We start from the raw sequence: 14,032 nt of genomic DNA, 5'->3' as shown, positions 1-14,032 counted from the left end.
GTCCATTAAGGGTTTTTTGGTAAGGTGGGAGCAAAGTGATTATCCCCTTTTTATTTTTATCTCTACATGCTTTAGTTTTAGCATCGGGAGACTCTAGTTCTTCCTTGGTTGGTTTGTATCCCAATCCAAAGGAGAGAATTTTCTTTGGGATAGGGAGTAAAATAGATTTATTCATTCCTATTCCCAAAGGCATCCCAAGAAAGTAACTACTCTTAATCAAGATGTTGTTTACTATCCGGGTGGAGTATGGATCAAGCTTGAATGATTCTTCAAGGATCTCTTCCATTTTGATTGTGTAGATTAGCTCGGCGGCAAATCCCCACATGTCCTCTTCATCCTTATCATGGTTTATTTCTAGAAGTGATTGATCATTTATAGTTATTTTGAGAGGAGAAGCATGTATAGTCATAGGAAGCCCTTGATTGTTCAACCTAATCATTTGATGAAGTGAGGATGGTATTGTACCAAGCTCATGTATCCAAGGACGTCCAAGTAGAAGGTTGAATGTGGGTTTAATATCCATGACATGGAATTCAACCGTCTTTTGAATTAGGCCTGTGGTGACTGGTAGCTTAACAGTTCCACACACCGATCTCCTCGAGTTATCATAGGCCCTAATGCTTTGTGTTGTTGGTTGAAAATATTTTTCTATATTAAGGCCTAGATATTTTGCTGTTTGTAATGGGCACACATTTACAGCCGACCCATTGTCTACTAAAGTAAGAGGGATATTGTATCCCTTGCACCCCACAGTTTGGTATAATGCTTTGTTGTGGGTAGTGTCTTTTGAAGGCAAATCAACATTAGTGAAAATGATTGATTTGTCGGATTTCTCGCTAGTAAGAAAGCTAACGAGATCCTGAGGGGTTGTGTCTGTGCTTACAGACAAAGTCGTTAGAGCGTTCATAAGAGAATTCCTATGTTCTTTAGAAGTACATAGGAGTTCCCAAATGCTAAAATTCGCCTTGGATTGGCGAAGTTGTTTAACCAATGGATCTTCCACCTCAAGTGGAGGTGGTATTGGATTTTGTACTTGACCTTGAGTTTGATTTTGTGTGGTCAAAGATCCATTTGGTGGTGCTTGGTAAACTCGCTCGGAACGAGTTAGATGATCTATCTCATTTGGGTTAGTTATAGGACTCATGAACCAACTTTCTTCTAGAGGCTTTGAAGGTGCCTCCATTTCAAGATGTTCCATGAGTTATGCTTGATGCCATTGTTCATCCAAGGAGAGATTTGATAAGTCTTGTAACTTCCCTAAGAAATGATCCCAATTAAGCGCTCCATTTGTCTTATTTTGTAAAAAAGATGGAGGTGGGACGATGGCATACTTAGAGACATATAAGTCTTGAAAGTCATCGCCCATAGTCCACATACTTCATTAGTTGCCCCTATGAGTATTGTGGCTAGAGGTTCTCCTATAGGTGTGATATAGTCCAAAGAATTGAACGTATCACTTCCCATATGGTCCTCATTAATATAAAACATCCCTAATGGGGATGCATTATTGTTATGTTTAGGCGTGGGAATTCTCCCATCGTTTTACTAAATCTTGTATTTTGTGTTGTAAGACGTAGCAACACTCATTATCGTGCCCAACGCCTCTATGATAAGTACAATAAGCATTACTATCCCAATTAGCAAATCTTTTTTTTGGTGGAGTGGGTGGTGTTGGCCTTGTTGGTGCAAGTGAGCCTTTTTCGCTCAATTTTTCTAATAATTCTTTATAGCTTACATGAAATGGTCTAAATTTTCTTTCTTTTGTCCATCTTTTCCGTGGATAATTACTGTTATTATATTGTGTGGAAGACGCAAATACATAAATAGGGGATGAAATATTATCATTCCCCTTTTTGTAGTTATTCCTAGGTTGATGATGATAAGGTTTGTTTGCTTTTTCTTTAGCAAGATCATCTTCAATCCTAGTAGCCACAGAATAGACCTTTTGAAAAGTGTCTAAACCAAGGTAATGTAGATGCTTGTTGTACTTTTCATGACAATTGTCAATGAAATTTTATACTAACTCGAGTTCAGGTGGCCTTTGGGCAAGGTGGGCCGCCTTTTCTCGCCATCTACCATAGAAAGCAAGGAAACCTTTATCATCGCCTTGCTTAAGCATTTCAAGTTCACGTAGAGTCAATTTGAACTCTACATTATTCCCATATTGGGTAATGAAAGCCGAAACTACATCTTCCCATGTTGTTTTTAATTTTGGATCTAACCCATAGTACCACTCTCTCGCGGTTGGGTCTAAAGATAAACGGAAAGTCAAAGCATAAAGCTTAGGATCAACTCCCTTTTATGCCACGGTGCCAGTAAAACACATTAAGTGGTTTTGTGGATTATTGGTCACCTTAAATATTGACAAGTCCTTAGCTACGAACTTTTCCGGTAAAGCAAGTCCTGGGGGAGGAGAAAACTTTTCTGCGTCGAAGAACTTGTTCCCCAAGGTGGAACGAAGAACAAGCTTCTCCAACGACTTTTCTTTGACGGATAATTGAACCATCTTTTGTTGCAAGGCTAGAGTCTCGGCATTTTTCTTTTCAGCCTTTTCGAGTTTCTTAATTCTTCCTTCCTCGGCTTCTTAAGCCTTTTCTTCTCTCAAGCAAGCAATCTCTTCTTGGAGTTGATCGATGGTTGACATTGTTGTTGGACTAGGACTAGTTGTCGAGGGAAGGTGGTTTGAAAGGGGTGGATTGTTTGATGGTAAATGTAGAATACGAGCGCCCTAGAGTCTTCGTTCTATAGCTTGAAAACCAGCCCTAAAGGAAGTACGAAAGGATAAGTAAATAAATATACTTGTTTAGAAGAAAGAAAAAAAGAAATGATGCAAGATATATTCAAACAGATAACATAACCCTTAAACAATTCTTCAACGAAGTTATTGTTTGAACGAGTCAATTTGTTTTTTTTTTTTTGAGAAATCAATAGACTCGTAGTAGTTGATGAGTGGCATTTATGCCACTTTTCCACCCCTTTTCTCTAAGGATTCTCCCCTCATTTGCACTTATTTGACCTTCTTTAAGCGTTTTTACCTTAGTTTTGCTTTTTCCTTTCTTTTCTCGTGTTTCCTTTCTTTTTCCCTTTTGTTGGTTTTTCTAGCGTATCTTCGTTGTTTTGAAGGTTTTTGGCCCTTTCGGATGAACCCTTGGATGCATGGCGAGGCATGGGAAGGAAATTTGATGCTCAAGGAAGGCACTAGAGCAAGGAGCAGAACCGCGGGCGCGAAGCTGTAGGCCGCGGGTCGTTGTAAATGCAATCACCTGAAACTTTCTGTAGATGCTGAGCCACGCCTCGGGAGGGGGCTCTCCTCTATGGCCCGCGGGCACGGCTCTTCGAGACTTCATTCCCCCAGTTTGCTGGCTGCGACCTCTCTTTAGCAGCAGATAGCATCTCCTTTCTTTGGCCGCGGGCGCGGGTGCATAGCCGCGGGCGCGGGTTGCTGGGTTAAGCAACTTCGTACCCAGACTGGAGAAGGCGCGACTGGTAGCTAGAGGGCTCTCCTAGGCGTTTTATTTCCGTCTTTTATGATGCATATATATAGCCTCCTATTTCAAGTTTGTATTATCATCTAATCAACATTTTAGCTTAATCTATAGAGAGAAAACATTATTAGTCTTCATTAGTAGAGAGAGAAAGTGTGGTTTCTTCATTGATGAACTTGGATTTTGAAGAAGGAGTTTGTTCAATCCTTTGTAGACCTTCATCTTCAATTAATGAGAAATCTCTTACTCTTTCTCTTTACCTTTGTTTTTTATTTTGCTTATTTGCTTTGATTTTTCTTCTTTGCTTATTAATCATGTCGATGCTTATTGATTTGATGATTGATATTGTCTTCAATATGATTTGTGAGTAGTCACCTAACCAAGGGTGTGGGGATGGTGTAGTTGCTAATTGTTCATGTGTTATAATGTTGGGGTTATGTTAATGGTGATTAAAGTCATTGCATGCTTGATATTCTTTGATCTTCTTGCAAGTGCACATTGTTAGTTGATTAAAGGTGAATCTTTGCTAACAAGTAACGGAAGTTGACTTAGTTGAGATTCATTACTATCGATTGTTCTTTGATTGCACCTTCTAATATATGGTTCTAGTTTGGAAACATAGAGGCTATGTTAGGAGAAGCCGATTAACCCCGAAAGGCGGTTAGATTGGGCCTTACTTCGATATTCATGCATGTTTAGTTTACCATTGATTTGCTACTTTGTTATTGCATGATCAAGCGGCATCTACATCTACCCATTTCCCTTGGTGCTTAGTTATATTAATTTTAATCCACTTCGTTCTTAGTTTAATCTCTTAGTTATTCACACTTCTTGTTCCGAGATAGCTTAGACTCTATGTAATGAATGTGGTGTTTATGCATTTCTCCTTGTGGTTCGACCCCTCTACTTGCCCTATATTTGTAATAGGTTGAGTCGAGTATTATATATTGTATTTGATTTAGGTGTAGTTGTTTGACGACGCAATTATTACTTTATCAGAATCACTTGTGCTGGTAGGGGTCACGCAACTCATTGAGTTGCGCGCCACCTACTCGTAAGATTTATTTTTTAATTTGAACGCCTTTTTTTGTCATTTTTTTTAATTAATTTTTTTTATGTTACCCTTCAAATACGTCTCAAAATTACAAAGGGACCACTTCGTAATTGGGAACCTAGACCAAACTAAGAAAAAGAAAAAAAGAAGATTATCCTAACACGTTGCACATAGTCACATAATCACATAAAGCATGTCATAAGCCAAGATTCACGCAATGCTATTCTCAGGTCAAAAGGCTTGGGTGTCCAAAGGTACCATATCTTAAGAAACGATGCACAAATCAATCACTCAACGTGTTGACTCGTTACATTGGTGTCCCAACATTTTTTTGGCGATATGGGTGGGATGATTGTTATTGATTTTGGGATAGAAACCTAGTGTTGGCGACCCCTAATCAATGAGCCAATCCCCAAAAGTTGAAGTGTGCTATGATTATGCATGATGCAATGTTGCTTGTTTGGTTTTTACTTTTTTTGCAAAAGGAAGATATTATGTGTTCAAGTCTCGCTCTCTAACTAGAGATTATCAAATTAATTCCCGTTACAACCCATAGGCAACCTAGTGTTGGAAACCTTGGACCATAACTAAGAACTAATCATGTAACCTCTAAGTCCCCAATGGAGTCGCCACTGTAAGGAGGGTGATCCCATCGTAAGGGGGTCCTTCCTTAGATGCCCATGGCCATTTAAAAGCCTAGGAGTTTATACTTGTTAAGGTGTAGTAGGATTTGAATTTCTGACTGTTTGGGGGACCTTAAATTAGAATTGATTCTATCATTACGCTTTTTTTTATAAGAAACAAGTAGGAGTCGTCAATGAGTTTTAAGAAAACTCATAAACCTCGTTCATGCCTTTCTTTCATGTGGCGTTCATGGAATAATAAGCACGAATCATAAGTCTACCCATGCCCAAATTGGTCTACACAAACCAAAAATGAGTTCGGGAGCGAGGGTACTAAAATAACGTTCCTTTTAGGGGGGAATCGCTATTCTAGCCCTCGTACGACCTCTACTAGCTCTTTCTTTTTTATAATTTCATCACCAAATAATATATGGAACGCGATACTGATATGTCCATTTTATATAGTAATTTACCCCCGTCCCTTGGTCATAATTAGTAGTGTTTTTTACTCTTTTGAGCCACTTTTATTACTAATTTGTAATTTCTAGTGTTTTCGTAGTCTTTGTTGAGTTTTGTAGGAAATTGCGCCTTTGGAGCATTTTCTCGGGTTTTTCATGAAGCGACTACTGAAATTAGAAGTGCACGACCACCTTTGAAGCCCTAGGCCGGTTAAAGTCATCGAGCCGGTGATTAAGGGCTCAGTAATTAGGATCCCGAGTTATTTGGACCGAGTATTCAAGACCCGAAGAGGAAATTCGGATTGGGCCGAGAAATCAAGCCCAATCAAAGTCCGAGCCTCGAAGTGAAGCAAGGGCCCGATCGGGCAAGGTCTAGCACGATCGGGCGCGGCGTTGCTTGGTGATGTGCATGCTTATAGCGCGCCCGATCGTGCGAGCGTCTAGCACGATCGTGCGATGCTGCTGAGAAAGAACGCGATGAAAAAGGCGGGCCCGATCGGGCGGCCCTTCGCCCGATCGGGCGCGTGTTTTTATATAGCCTGATTAGTTTAGTTTTAATTTTTGTTTGAGGAAACGTTTAAGTACGAGGTTTGTACGGAATTTTGATTACCTTCTTTCTTAGACTTTCTCTCTCTTCTTAGGATTTTTCTCTCTCTTAAATTTTCTCTCAACTCTTGTTCTTAATTATTTCCATTAATACAGATTAGTTTGGTAACTATTTCTCTTCTCTTAATCTTAGTTATTTATTTTACTCCTTCCATCATGACTTGTTTTATTGCTTTGATTAGTTTAGTTTTTACTATGTGTGAGTAGTTTTCTTTCAAGGGTTTATGGGGATCCATGAATAATATGAAGAGGTAATTTATGGTTGTTAATTGTCAATGCTAGATTAATTTCCTATTGATTGATTTAATGCTCTGTGACTAGATTTGTGCAGATATTTTATGCATGAGCTTAACAATATTGATTCGAGATTCGACAGATGAGAATTGATGTTTAGGTCTAGTTTCAATAGGCAGGTTAATTTATAAATGGTTAAGTCGAGATTCGAAAGATGAGATTTAATACCGGTAAATTAATTATGTGATTGTAATACGTAGCGAAAGCCCTTTATAATCTGATTAATATATGCATTGATGAATGATTATTATATTTTACCTTGGAATATTACTTATTGGTGAACCTGTACCCTAGATCCTTTTATATATTATTTTCTACCTATTCTTGATCTCCATAGTTTAGTTTATTATTCAAATTTACAAAATTGGTTACCTAATAATCTAGATCATATTAGTAATTAGGAATATAAAGATCCGTTTCTCTGTGGATTGGACCCTACTTCCCTATCTACATTAGTTAGATGATTTAGGTATTACTTTTGATTTGGGGATACGACTTTACCCTGTCAAAATTTGGCGCCGTTGCCGGGGAAACGGTTTTATTTTTATTTCTGATTGTTTTTGTAGTCTAGATTATTTTCTTTTTTTGAGGCAAATCTCATATTTGCTTCTAGTTTTTGTTTATGCCCAGGTGTTCCAGATCAGGTTACATCCCATTCGATCCTGAGATCGAACGTTCCTTCCATAGACAGAAAAATCTCTACAAGCAAATCCTGGCGGATTCTGGTGATAATACCAATAATCACCGAGACTCTCCAACTGGTTCTAGCGATTCAGAGGTATCATCAGATCCAGAATCAGAGATGACGGCTCCAAAGAAGCTTAGTGATTATTCACAACCAAAGCTTACATATTTTCCACATCTCACCCCTACTCCAGCTCTTGATGGGGTTCAATTCGAAATTAAGCCTCAATTTATAACGATGATAGAGAGGAAGCAATTTAGTGGAGCTACGGGTGAAGACCCGAATCTTCACATTGCCGACTATTGTCAATATTGTAACACCATCAGGCAAGCCGGGGTCACTCAAGACCAAATCAGGGAGATTCTCTTTCCCTTTTCTTTAACTGGAAAAGCTAAATTGTGGTTTAATGGTTTAAATAGAACTGCACTTAGTATAACTGACTGGGAAACCCTTGTTTTGAATTTTTATAACAAGTATTATCCTGCAGAGAGAACAGCCGTACTACGGAGTGCGATTCAGAACATTGCCCAAGAAGCCGATGAATCTTTATATGAGGCTTGGGAGAGGTTCAAGGACTTACAAAGAGAATTCCCTCATCATAATTTAGCACAATGGCAGTTAATCCAAGCCTTTTATAATGGCATTGGAAATTCCTCTAGAATAATTTTAGATTCTGCAGCTAGTGGGAGATTTATTAATCTTGATGTTGAAGATGCAGGGCAGGTTATTGAAGATATGGCGAAACACAATTCCCAATATGGGAATCCTAGAGGATTTGCTAACAAGGGGAAACATAGTGTTGACTCTGTATCCTTTTTACAAGCTCAGCTGACCTCTATTTGCCAAAATAATCTGAGCACTGCTAATGTAGCTAATGTTTCTGCGATTAATAATAATTCTAATGAGGCTTTCTGTGAAAATTGTGGTATTGTAGGTCATTGGGAGCAGGATTGTAGGAGTTCTGTGGAGCAAGTTAATGCCTTTCCAGCCTATAGGAAGAATAACCCATACTCCAACACCTACAATCCTGTGTATCGGAATCATCCGTACCTTTCTTACCGGAGTACTAATGTTCAAAATCCACCACCACAAGAACCACAGGCGCCACAGCAACAGCAGCAGAAATATTACCATCCCAATGCTAGTCAGAAGAACCAACCACAACAACCCTCCTCATCTTTTGACCCTTCTCTGGTGGAAATTAGAGCAATGTTGGTTAATATGCAAAAGCACATGGAGAGTAGAGATGCGACAATTGATTAAATTCTAGCACATAATAAAATTGTAGACAATCAAATTGCCTAACTTTCCGCTACTCTACAAGCCGGCCAACAGGAAGCTCTGCCGGCACAGCCGACCCGGCCTACGGATCAAGCATTTGCAATTACTCTAAGGAGTGGTTCAATCTATGAAGGGCCCTCTATGCCCAGAGTTGATGAACCTGTTTTATTAAATAATGCTAATCTTGATTCCATTAAACCAAACGATGTAAATGATAGCCCTGCAGGGAAAAAGGATAGTACTAACATATCTAATTCTACATTGCAGGGTACGAATCCACATAAGGTGGCTACTCTAGACAAGAGCAATAATGCTCCAAAGCCAATTATCAAACTTCCATTCCCCAATCGTCAATTGAAGACAAACTTGGACAAGCAGTTTGGTATGTTCCTGGAAGTGGTAAAAGATTTGAAGGTAACAGTCCCCTTCACTGAATTAATCACACAAATCCCCTCGTATACAAAATTTATGAAAGAAATATGGACGAGAAAAAGGTCTATTAGTTAGGTAGAGACAGTAGCTTTCACTGCGGAGTGTAGTGCCGTACTTCAAAATAAGTCTCCACCTAAATTAAAAGATCCGGGTAGTTTTTCTATCCCTTGTCATATTGGCAATCTCTTGATTGATAATGCATTATGTGATTTGGGTGCAAGTGTTAGCGTCATGCCATTATCTGTGTGTTCTAAGTTGAATATGGGTAAATTAAAAACTACCAATATAACTCTACAAATGGTCGACCGTTCTTTCAAATACCCCTTAGGTGTTTTAGAGGATGTCCCCGTTAGAGTAGGTAAATTTTATATACCTGTAGATTTTATTGTTCTTAATATGGCTGAGGATATGCAAACCCCAATTATTTTGGGTAGACCATTCCTTAACACTACAAGGAGCGGTCATAGATGTAAGAAGTGGTAAGCTAACATTATCAGTAGGGGATGATAAAGTTGTTTTTAATCTGAAAAATGCCCCTAAAAGCTCCATGACTGAGGAGAAATGTTTCAGTGTTAATGTGGTTGAAAATTATTCTAACAAGCCCCAAGCTCTTGAAAAAGATCCCTTGGAGGCGGTATCTTGTGTTGCATCCCTTTTAGATGAGATAGACAAATGGCAGAAGGAAGTCGATGTAATAGATAGAGCACTTTACACCATTGGTCTTGGTTTCGAAGATGAAAAGGTGGAACCGATCGAGCAAGTTATGCAAATCGAGCCTACGGTAGGTATCCCGCCAGATCGAGTTGCTAGTGTTGAATGCAATGACAATTTGAAGCAATCCTCGATCAAAGAAGGATCTTTGGTGCGTATCATTGAAGATCCCCCAGTCCAAGTGAAGGAGGATCCAAGAGATAAGGTGATTTGGCATCCCACAGGGTATGTCAGGAAGCCGCATCGCAGCCTAAACACCGCTAGACCGGGTGAGACACCACCCGATCAAGCGTTAGGCCAAGGATCCTAGTTATTATACTTGGTAAGAAGGTCGTGCGTGACCTTGATAAACCAGCGCTTTGTGGGAGGAAACCCGTATTTCTTGCTTTCTAGACTAGTTTTCCTTTTTCTTTATTTTTATTTTTATTTTAGAGAGGCGAGAGAGTGAAATTTTACCATTTATAAGTGTTTTTGTACAGGCATAGGTTTGATAGGTCAAGAGACTTAGAAAAATTTGAAGACAAAAAGAAATCGAAGAAAATCTAAGGACATCTGACTGACACGGGCCCGATCGGGCGGAGCTCGCCTGATCGGGCACGCAAGCAAGGATAATTTTCTGCTTTTCTTTTGCCCGATAGGGCGAGGTGCGTGCATGTAGGGCTGAAAATTGGAGCTAAATTAGCCCGATCGGGCACGAAAGAGCAGTTAGAATCTCAAGCTTATTTCGCCCGATCGGGCGCGCAACTAAGGTTCTGGATTTTAGCATTATTTGCCCGATCGGGCGCGCCTTATTTTGGCCGACCTTTTAATTCTTTTCCTCTTCTTCCTTTCCTCACTTTCTTCTTATTTCATCTTCTTCACCATTACTTTCTCTCTCTAAAACCTCCATTTTTACACCCCCAAACTCACTTATTTTCAAGATCTTCTCCAATCCTTCCATCAAAACTCAAAATTTTTTGCATTTTTTTAATCCTTTCATCTTTCTCTACAATCTACACCTAATTTCTACCACTTTCTCTCAATTTTCTCTAAACCCTAAGAGAGAGAAAGTCTTCAATTCCTATATTTTCTAATCACAATGGCTCTCAAGAGATCAAGAACTGTAAGGGGGGAAAGCTCAAGGCAACAAGAGGCCAGAATTGACCCGAATTTGCAAGTTCCGGGATGGGAGAGGATGGTCATCACCACCCAAGAGCAAAAACAAAGGATGATCAACCTCACTTCGAGGCAGGTAATTCCCACTCGTTTTGTTCATCACCCCACCCTTATTAGATTAGGAATTGATAAGCATTTAGAAAAGTTGTTCAAGGGAGTTGGCATGAGTGGTTTCTTTAACATGCATTACGATACTTATGATTACTTAACCTTATAATTCGTTTCTAGTTTTAATGTCATAAAATCCAATGCTTTAATTTCTCATGTTCAATTTAGATTATTAAATAATGATGTTAGATTGACATTGAAAGAATTTGGCAAACTTTTTGAGTTAAAATCGGATAGGCCAATTGAACCTCCCCAAGACAACATTGTCGTTGTCTATCAATCCCTTACGAGGGATCCTAATTTGAACCTCCAACAAGCCAAGGGCACTTGGATACAACATCCTGTGCCAAATTTTTGGCAACGGTTTGTTGGCCTTACCATCTTTGGAAGGCATGAACCCGCTAATGTTAGGCGGGATGAGCTTGAATTGCTAGGGTCATACATGATCCCTAGGAGTGAAAAGCTCAACATAGTCCACAAAATGGCCAACCACTTCCAACGGGTGGCCAATGCGGCCGAGGCGGGTAGGTCTAGGGTACCCATTTATTTTGGTGGCCTAGTAACACACATAGCGGTCAAACACCTTAACTTTGTCCCTAACGATGACGGTAAGGTAGCCGGCCCAACTATTATGGACCTACCCTATTTAGGTGGCCTTAATTGGATTAATGTCATGGGAGGTGAGACTTGGTGGGTGATTCAACGGGAATCGGGTAGAAGGGATAATGCTTTCACTTTACCCAACCCCACCTCGACCAAATTTGAAAAGGGGAAGCCTTCTTACACTTTCGAGATTAACGGTCAAGGTGAGGTTCAACCACCACACCCTTCACCACAACCCCACCAATCTCCCCTAGACCACTACCCCACTCACCATTCGCCACACTACCCACCACCTCCACCCTTCACCTATGGTATACCCACTTCCTCGGTCGACTATAACGTCGATCCCAATGCCCCTTATGACTTTTCGGCTTTTAGGAGCTAATTAGACCGTATCGAGATGGGGCAAGGGAGAGTTGAGGGTATGATGCAAAACCTAGATTCTAGGTTAAGCACCTTGGATGGGCGGGTAGGAAACATAGAGAGGAACCCCATGTATGATGATTATGCCCGTCGTGGGGCTATTCCCCCCGATTCACTTGCTCCCGATTGGTTCCAATACCCCCAAGGAGGGTATTCTCACCCCGGTGCGTATGGTACTTATGTGGACTACTCTTCAGTCCATGGTTATGGGGGTGATGCTCCTTTTGGGGGTATGGGGGGGGAATGTAGACCCTAACTAATTTGCAGGTGGTTCGGGTTATGGTGGTGCCGGCTCGAGCCATGGAGGAGGATATGAGAAGATGGATGACGATGAGGAGTAGCTTTTCCTAGCTACCCTTCCATGTCAATGAGGACATTGCTTGATTTATTTTGGGGGGAGATTTCTTGTATATATGGTAACCTTCTTTCTCTTTTTTCTATTTATTGCTTTCCTAGTATAGTTTTTATTGCTTTCTTTTATATGAAAAATACAAAAAAATTGAAAAAAAAAATCCAAAAATACGTTCCAATGAATTGTAAATTATGCTTCCCTGTGCCCCTTACTTGAGAAAATCGTTTTGATTCTTGGTATTTGATGATAGGCATTGTGGATTAGTCGATCATGATTTGATGTTTGATTGCCTTGAAACTTTAACATGCGTCAATTTTGTCTAACTACTTGTGAATATAGTGCTTGACTAGTTGATTTGGTAAGGAATGTGTGATAGTTCCTGGTATGTCAATGAATTTGAGTATTGGTTTGCAACTATTAGTAATATTTATATGATTCATTATTATGCACATTGAGGAGGACAAAGGCATTTGTTCTTTTAGGTAGCCTCCAGATATTGTAGATATATTCGTTCCCTTCTTGCTACCCATGTTGTTGTCTTGACTTTTTGTTGTTTTATTAGCCATATTACAAACCTTTTTTGCCCCATTGGTTACTAGTCCCAAGCTTGGCTTGGGGGAGCTATTAGTGAGTGAGGTGAGGGAGTTTGTAGTGTGCTTATTCTTTGAACAATTTGGGTGGGTTTTGAGAAAGTTGTTTTGTTTTTGAACATGTTTTTTTTATGAGTTTGAGAGTTATATTTTCTTGAAAAAAAATAAAGCATGATGTTATGAAAAAAAAAAGAGAAGTTCAAAAAAAAAAATGTGAAAAAAAAATAAGTGAACTTCAAAAGAAAAGAAAATAAAAGAGTTCAAATGTTCTAGTTGGAGGTTGATCAAAAGAAAAATATTAGAGCTTCAATGAAAAATTCAAGTGTGGAAATAAATTTTGTTTATTCACTCTATTTCTTCATTATTATATTTTATGAGTGAAATTGTATGTGTTGGGATTATTTATTACGATTGGAGTATATTTTGTTGATGTTAGAATTGGTTATGTAGTATATTCACTCCCTTAATGCATAGCTTTTCTCTCACATAATCTCAAATTTATCCTACCCTTTACCCTAGCCTTACATTACAAGCTTTAAAGACCTTCCGACCTTTGTGCATAGAATTGTATGAATGTGTAAGTGTTGTTTATCAATGCAAGTTATGATCTGGCATATTTTCGAGTCGACTAGTAGGATTGAGCGTTCATTGTTTTATACACACGAGAGTGTGAGTTGGGAGGGCATTTTTCACATAAAGGGGTTGGATGGAGAGCGATCGAGTACATCTTTTACTCGCCACAAAAATGAGAGTTGAGTGCGTAAGCACTAGTCTTGAATTCTATATGCTCTTGTGGTTTACTCTATTTGACAATTGTTAGGGAAGATTGGTATTAGATGGATTTGATTGGTTGATTTTGAAGCATGTTTATTTGATTTACCCTGAATCGTTTGTGTTTGATTTTTACTTTTGGGGTGAAGCATATTTATTGATTCATTGATGAGATCTTTGCTTAGGGACAACCAAAGGTTTGGCTTGGGGGAGTTTGATATGTACATTTTATATAGTAATTTACCCCCGTCCCTTGGTCATAATTAGTAGTGTTTTTGGCTCTTTCGAGCCACTTTTATTACTAATTTGTGTTTTCTAGTGTTTTCGTAGTCTTTGTTGAGTTTTGTAGGAAATTGCGCCTTTGGAGCATTTTCTCGGGTTTTTCATGAAGCGACTACGGG

At 39.3% G+C, this 14,032-nt stretch overlaps 1 non-coding gene across 1 annotated transcript; it reads right to left on the bottom strand.

The window, feature by feature from the left end:
- Nucleotides 1-7,703: 7,703 nt before the first annotated feature.
- On the bottom strand, nt 7,704-7,810 carry LOC145625915 (small nucleolar RNA R71). The gene has a single exon (XR_014110808.1). It is a non-coding gene; the product is annotated as a small nucleolar RNA R71 (small nucleolar RNA).
- Between the last annotated feature and the right edge of the window lie 6,222 nt (nt 7,811-14,032).

This window comes from Chenopodium album, chromosome 3 (genome assembly GCF_948465745.1).
Source record: "Chenopodium album chromosome 3, dcCheAlbu1.1, whole genome shotgun sequence".
Classification (NCBI taxonomy): domain Eukaryota; kingdom Viridiplantae; phylum Streptophyta; class Magnoliopsida; order Caryophyllales; family Amaranthaceae; genus Chenopodium; species Chenopodium album.
This window is presented reverse-complemented; position numbering and strand designations above follow the sequence as displayed.